The sequence below is a fragment of the Cebus imitator genome, unplaced genomic scaffold (genome assembly GCF_001604975.1).
Source record: "Cebus imitator isolate Cc_AM_T3 unplaced genomic scaffold, Cebus_imitator-1.0 Scaffold216, whole genome shotgun sequence".
Classification (NCBI taxonomy): domain Eukaryota; kingdom Metazoa; phylum Chordata; class Mammalia; order Primates; family Cebidae; genus Cebus; species Cebus imitator.
The window spans coordinates 3,618,902-3,625,880 of record NW_016107531.1 but is presented as its reverse complement, the minus strand read 5'-3'; the positions used below and the strand labels follow the sequence as shown (position 1 = coordinate 3,625,880).

At 42.8% G+C, this 6,979-nt stretch overlaps 1 long non-coding RNA gene across 1 annotated transcript in view; it reads right to left on the bottom strand.

Annotated features, from left to right (window-relative positions):
- LOC108318242 overlaps positions 1-6,979 on the bottom strand; it is a 27,333-nt gene that overhangs the window by 19,144 nt on the left and 1,210 nt on the right. The gene's annotated exons all lie outside the window — the stretch shown is intronic.

Here is a 6,979-nt window from a genome sequence, read left to right as displayed (position 1 = left end):
AAAGAGCAAGACTCCATCTCCAAAAAAAAAAAAAATTATTTAACATCAATATCCTAAAATAAAAATCATAATTTTAGGCCAGGCATGGTGGCTCATTCTTATAATCCCAGCACTTTGGGAAGCCAAGGCAGACAGAGAGGCCAGGAGTTTGAGACCAGCCTAGCCACCTTGGGGAAATCCTGTCTCTACAAAAAATTAGTTGGGCATGGTAGTATGTGCCTATAATCCCAGCTATTCGGGAGGCTGAGGCAAAAGAATCACTCGAACCCAGGAGGCAAAGGTTGCAGTGAGCTGAGATAGCACCACTGCACTCCAGTCTGGGCAACAGGGTAAGACTCCATCTGAAAAATAAATAAAAATTTTAAAAACCAATTCTGGGCCGGGCATGGTGGCTCACACCTGTAATCCCAGCACTTTGGGAGGCTGAGGTGGGCAGATCAAGAGAGGTCGGGAGTTCAAGACCAGCCTGACCAACATGGAGAAACCCCATCTCTACTAAAAATACAAAATTAGCTGGGTATGGTGGTGCATGTCTATAATCCCAGCTAATCGGGAGGCTGAGGCAGGAGAATCGCTTGAACCCAGGAGGCAGAGGTTGTGATGAGCCGAGATTGTGCCACTGCACTCCAGCCTGGGCAACAAGCAAAACTCAGTCTCAAAAAAAAAAAAAAAAAAAAAAATCATAATTCTGTCAACTGTTTTCTAAAATGTACTACATATGTAATATAATTGTCAACAACTCTACATAGCAGACCCCTTAATCAGTTACTCAAAGCTACATTCAACAATTATTTTACGTTTTATTTTTCAGATAAGGTCTCACTCTGTTGCCCAGGCTGGAGTGCAGTGGCACGATCATGGCTCACTGCAGCCTCCACCTCCTAGACTCAGGTGATCCTCCCATCTCAGCCTCTCAAGTAGCTAGGACTACAGGTATGTACCACTATACCTAACTAATTTTCATATTTTTTGTAGAGATAAGGTTTCACCATGTTGCCCAGGCTGGTCTCAAACTCTTGGGCTCAAGCAATTCATCTGCCTCAGTTAATTTATCTTGAAGTGTTTAACAATAAGTTATAAGGCCGGGTGCGGTGGCTCAAGCCTGTAATCCCAGCACTTTGGGAGGCCAAGGCGGGTGGATCACCAGGTCAAGAGATCGAGACCATCCTGGTCAACATGGTGAAACCCCGTCTCTACTAAAAATACAAAAAATTAGCTGGGCATGGTGGCGCGTGCCTGTAATCCCAGTTACTCGGGAGGCTGAGGCAGGAGAATTGCCCGAACCCAGGAGGTGGAGGTTGCGGTGAGCCGAGATCACGCCATTGCACTCCAGCCTGGGTAACAAGAGCAAAACTCCGTCTCAAAAAAAAAAAACAGTAAGTTATATCATTTGATGTTCAGAATTTCTATGGCCACAGTATAAAACTGATACTAATATCTTTTTTTTTTTTTTTTTTTTTCCAGATGAGTCTTGCTCTGTTGCCCAGGCTGGAATGCAATGGCACAATCTCAGCTCACTGCAACCTCTGCCTCCCGGGTTGAAGCAATTCTCCTGCACCAGTCTCCAGAGTTGCTGGGATTATAGGTGCCTGCAAACACGCCCAGGTAATTTTTGTACTTTTAGTAGAGACGGGGCCAGGCGCGGTGGCTCAAGCCTGTAATCCCAGCACTTTGGGAGGCTGAGGCGGGTGGATCACGAGGTCAAGAGATCGAGACCATCCTGGTCAACATGGTGAAACCCCGTCTCTACTAAAAATACAAAAAATTAGCTGGGCATGGTGGCGCGTGCCTGTAATCCCAGTTACTCGGGAGGCTGAGGCAGGAGAATTGCCTGAACCCAGGAGGTGGAGGTTGCGGTGAGCCGAGATCGCGCCATTGCACTCCAGCCTGGGTAACAAGAGCAAAACTCCGTCTCAAAAAAAAAAAAAAAAAAAAATAGTAGAGACGGGGTTTCACCATGTTGGCCAGGCTGATCTCCAACTCTTGACCTCATGATCTGCCAGCCTCACCCTCCCAAAGTGCTGGGATTACAGGTGTGAGCCACCATGCCCAGCCACTAATACCTATTTTTTAAAACATCTGGCTAGAACCATTACATCCTTATTCTATAATTCATCTTTGGGGTCTTAACTGTACATTTTGTTTTCTAGTTTTAGAGCAATCCCAGCACTATTTTCTGAGGAAAATCTTGGTCCTGCCCATAGGACCTTTAAATATGTATGCTGGTTTTCCATTTGGGTCAAAATCCTGACTTGATCAGGATCTGACCTGAATCAGACATGCAGAATATGTGGCCTCATGATTCTGAACTGAGCAAATAAACTCATTGCAACCTGATGCTTACTCATATTCATGGAGAACTGCTTAAGGACTCATTCACTTAAAAATTCAATAAACTATTCTCTACATGCCAGATGCTATTCTATCTGCTGGGGATAAACAGTGAACAAAATACACATAGTCCCCACAGTATAAGCATCATTCTTTACCTCTAAATCAAGCCAAACCATCAGAGAGCCATATACCAAAACCACATTGCTTTGGCCCTGTCAAGACTGTTCACTGGCAATAACTCAACTTGGATTGAGAAATATAAGAAGCAATCTGTATTTATTTATTTGAGACGGAGTCTCGCTCTGTTGCCCAGTGCAGTGGCACAATCTCGGTTTACTGCAACCTCCAGCTCCCGGGTTCAAGCGATTCTCCAGCCTCAATCTCCCAAGTAGCTGGGATTACAGGCATGTGCCACCATGCCTCACTAATTTTTGTATTTTTAGTAGAGAGGAGGTTTCGTTATGTTAGCCAGGCTGGTCTCAAACTTCTGACCTCACGTGATCCATCTGCCTCGGACTCCCAAAGTGCTGGGATTACAGATATGAGCCACTGTGCCTGGACAAGAAGCAATCTTTGAAAACTCACAACACATGTTTGATTTTAGAGATACCATGAATCTGAAAATGGAACTTTATTTTCTTCTTCACTTTGCTGCCGAAAACTCAAAAGCCAGACACCAAAGCAACCATTAGCAATAATGCAGGACTTTCTGGTCTATGCACTAATTTTGCCACTGGCTTTATTCTGCTTCTTTCATTTCTTCTTGGCCTTTATTTTTAATCCATTCATTTTGAAAAGACATGGGAAATAAAAGATATTTGATGTGTGCTTTTTAACCTAAAATGTATTGTGTACTTTCTATTGCCAGGCACTATTCTAAGCACTTTACAACTTTAAGGAGGTCACACTATTATTTTTTTGAGACGGAGTTTTGCTCGTTGCCCAGGCTGGAGTGCAATGGCGCGATCTCAGCTCACTGCAACCTCCACCTCCTGGGTTCAAGCAATTCTCTTGCCTCAGCCTCCCGAGCAGCTGGGATTATAGGCATGCACCACTACACCTGGCTAATTTTGTATTTTTAGTAGAGACAGGGTTTCTCCATGTTGGTCAGCCTGATCTCTAACTCCCCACCTCAGGTGATCCACCCACCTAGGCCTCCCAAAGTGCTGAGATAACAGGCGTGAGCCACCACGTCCAGCCGGACTATTATTTCTACTATACAGATGAGGAAACTGAGGCAGAGACAGGCTTATTAACTTACACATGATCTTACAAACCACATCTGACACAGCTGAATCCAAATTCAGCCCAGACCATTTCATATAAGTGTACGTACAGGCCATCATGGGACCCAATAACGTGGCGCAGAGGGAGGGTGGAGGGAAGCCCTCACTGAGAAGTCTTAAAGGAAAGGGCTTGTCAAGGAGCAAGGAGAAAATATTCTAGAGAGAAAAGGAAATCACGTACAAAAACCTAGAGCAGGCCAGATACAATGGCTCATGCCTGTAATCCCAACACTTTGGGAGTCTGAAGCAGATGGACTGCTTGAGCCCAAGAGTTCAAGACCAGCCTGGCCAACATGGTAAAACCCCACCTCTACAAAATATACAACAATTAGCTGGGCATAGTGATGCACGTCTGTAGTTCCAGCTACTTGTGAGGCTGAAGTGGGAAAATCACCTGAGCCTGAGAAGTCAAGGCTGCAGGGAGCCATGATCATACCACTGTGCTCCAGCCTAGACTCGAGTGAAACCGTGTCTCAAAAAAAAATCCAAAAACAAAAACAAAAACCAAAGCAAAGATGGAACATAAGTTCTGGGAATGGCAAATGGAGCACAGAGTTACATTCATCAATTACTTCATCTTAAAGGTTCACCAGAAAGTTAAATCATTTAAAAGTAGACATTTAATAGTTCCATCACTGAAAATTTATATAGCCAAAGTATTCACCGGGGCTGGGAAAGTATAAAGGAGTAAAATAAAGGCAACCTTTTTATATGATTAGGTTAAAAGTCTGAATGATGTTGAATAAGTAATGAGGAACCTCAGAAGGATCCTAAACAAGAGAATTACAAGATCGACTTGTACAATATGGGGAAGGAATACTGAAGAGCCTGGCAGTGAGGTAATGAGAGTTAAACCAGAGCTACTCAAAAGAAATACAATGCAAAGAAATACAATGCAAGTTAAATGTATATAACTTTTGATTTTCTAGTAGCCACATTAGAAAAAGTAAAAAGAAAGGCTGGGTATGGTGTCTCACGCCCGTAATCCTACCACTTCGGGAGGCCAAAGGTAGCGCATCACTTGAGCATAGGGGATTGAGACCAGCCTGAGCAACACAGTGAGACCTTGTCTCTTACAAAAAAAAATTATGTCTCTTACACATAATAAAATTAGCCTGACATGGTATACATCTGTAGGCCCAGATACTTGGGAGGCTGAGGGAGAAGGACTGCTTGAGCCAGCCAGGACATGGCTGCAGTAAGCTGTGATTGCACCACTGCATTCCAGCCTGGACAACAGAGCCAGGCCCTGTCTCAGAAGAAAAAATAAACAGTGAAAAGCAATAAATGAAGGCCGGGTCCGGTGGCTCACACCTGTAATCCCAGCACTTTGGGAGGCCTAGGCAGGCAGATCACTTGAAGCCAGGAGTTCAAGACCAGCCTGGCCAACATGATGAAACCCCACCTCTATTAAAAACACAAAAATTAGCCAGACATGATAGCTGGCACCTGTAATCCCAGCTACTTGGGAGGCTGAGGCAAGAGAATTGCTTGAACCCAGGAGGCAGAGATTGCAGTGAGTCGAGATCATGCCACTGCACTCCAGCCTGGGCAACAAAGTAAGACTTTGTCTCAAAAAGAAAAGAAATAAGTGAAAATAATTTTAATAATAATTTTATTTACCACCAGGCATGGCAGCTCACACTTGTAATTCTAGCACTTTGGGAGGCCAAGGTGATAGGCTTGTTTGAGCCCAGGAGTTTGAGACCAGCCTGGGCAACATGGCCAAACCCTGACTCTACAAAACAAAAAAAGAGCTGGGTGAGGTGTCAGGCGCCTGTAGTCAGAGGCTGAGCTGGCTGGGTGGCTTGAGCCCAGAAGGTGGAAGTTACAGTACGCTGAGATTGCACCACTGCACTACAGCCTGGGTGACAGAGCCAGACCCTGTCTCGAAAAAAAAAAGAAAAAAATATTATTTAATCCAATATACCTAAAGTATTATTTCACTATGTCATCAATTTTATTCAATTTTTGTACTAACTTGAAATCGAGCGTGTATTTTATACTTATTTCAGACACCAAATTCTCATTGGAAACTTATATTTAGATTTCATAAAATGACAGATGAAAAATACAGATTCACATACCCAAGTTGTTCAAAACATACTTGAACATTTTCCAATAGGTGATCAAATAGCAGTTTGTCAAGTTAATTTAATAATTAAATAAAATTTAAAATGTAGCTCCTCAGTCATGCTAGATGCATTTTGAGTGCTCAAGCTGCATATGGCTACTGGATTGGACAGTACAGGCCTAAAATGTGAAAAAGGAACTCTTCGCACTTCCACCAACAGCATTTCGTATCTATTTACTGTTGAGGTTTTCTGTGTATAAACATCAATAACTTGCCAGATATTAACTATGAAAGTAGTCCTACTGTCACATAACTACAGTAGCTTACATTCGCTAGGCCAATGCCAACATCTGTGAAAAAGGAATCATCTAATGACTACACAGAATTGCTATGTAGTACCTCTCACAAGGAATGCAGTTAAAAATGTTTGTGTGATAAATACATATTCTTCTTCATTACTCAAAGAGCAATTCACTTGTTTGTGGATTACTTAAACTCTTTGTTTCTATTTTTCTAAGGTTCAACCATTTGAGTTAACTATACACTGTGTCCAACGAAAAGATAAAGCAGTAAGAAAACCTACGTTCAACTGTCTATCAGCAGCATTATGGTAAAACAGTTAAGAGCTTAAGCTCTGCAGTCAGACTGTCTGGATTCAAATCCTGATTCTATCTTTTACTAGATGCATTATTTTGGGTAAATATTTGGCCTCTCTGTGCCACAGTTCCCTCTTCTGTAAAATAGTGACAATACTACATATTGTCTCAGGGTGCTTTGAGGATTACAGGAGAAAATACACAGAGCATTTGCACACAGTACTTGACACACAGTATATGCTTAATAAAATTAGTTTCTTTTATTTTTTGAGGTAGGGTCTTGGGTGTGTTGCCCACATTGGAGTAATGGCATGATCACCGCTCACTGCATGACTGCAGCCTTGACTTCCTGGGCTCAAGCGATCTTCCCAGCTCAGCTTCCTGAGAAGCTGACTACAGGTCCACAACACCTGCTCAGCTAGTTGGTTTTGTTTTTTTTTTATATATATAATTTTTTGTTTTTGTGGGTACATAGTAGGTATATATTTATGGGACCGGTTAGTTTTTAAATTTTTTGTAGAAACAGGGCCTTGCTCTGTTGCCCAGACTGGTCTTGAACTCTCAGTCTCAAATGATCCTCCTGCCTCAGCTTCCCAAAGTGCTGGGATTGAAGGAATGAGCCACCCCAGCCAGCGTTAGCTTTATAAACAGAGATGCTGGAGAAACTGAAATTATGGCTACGTTAAAAA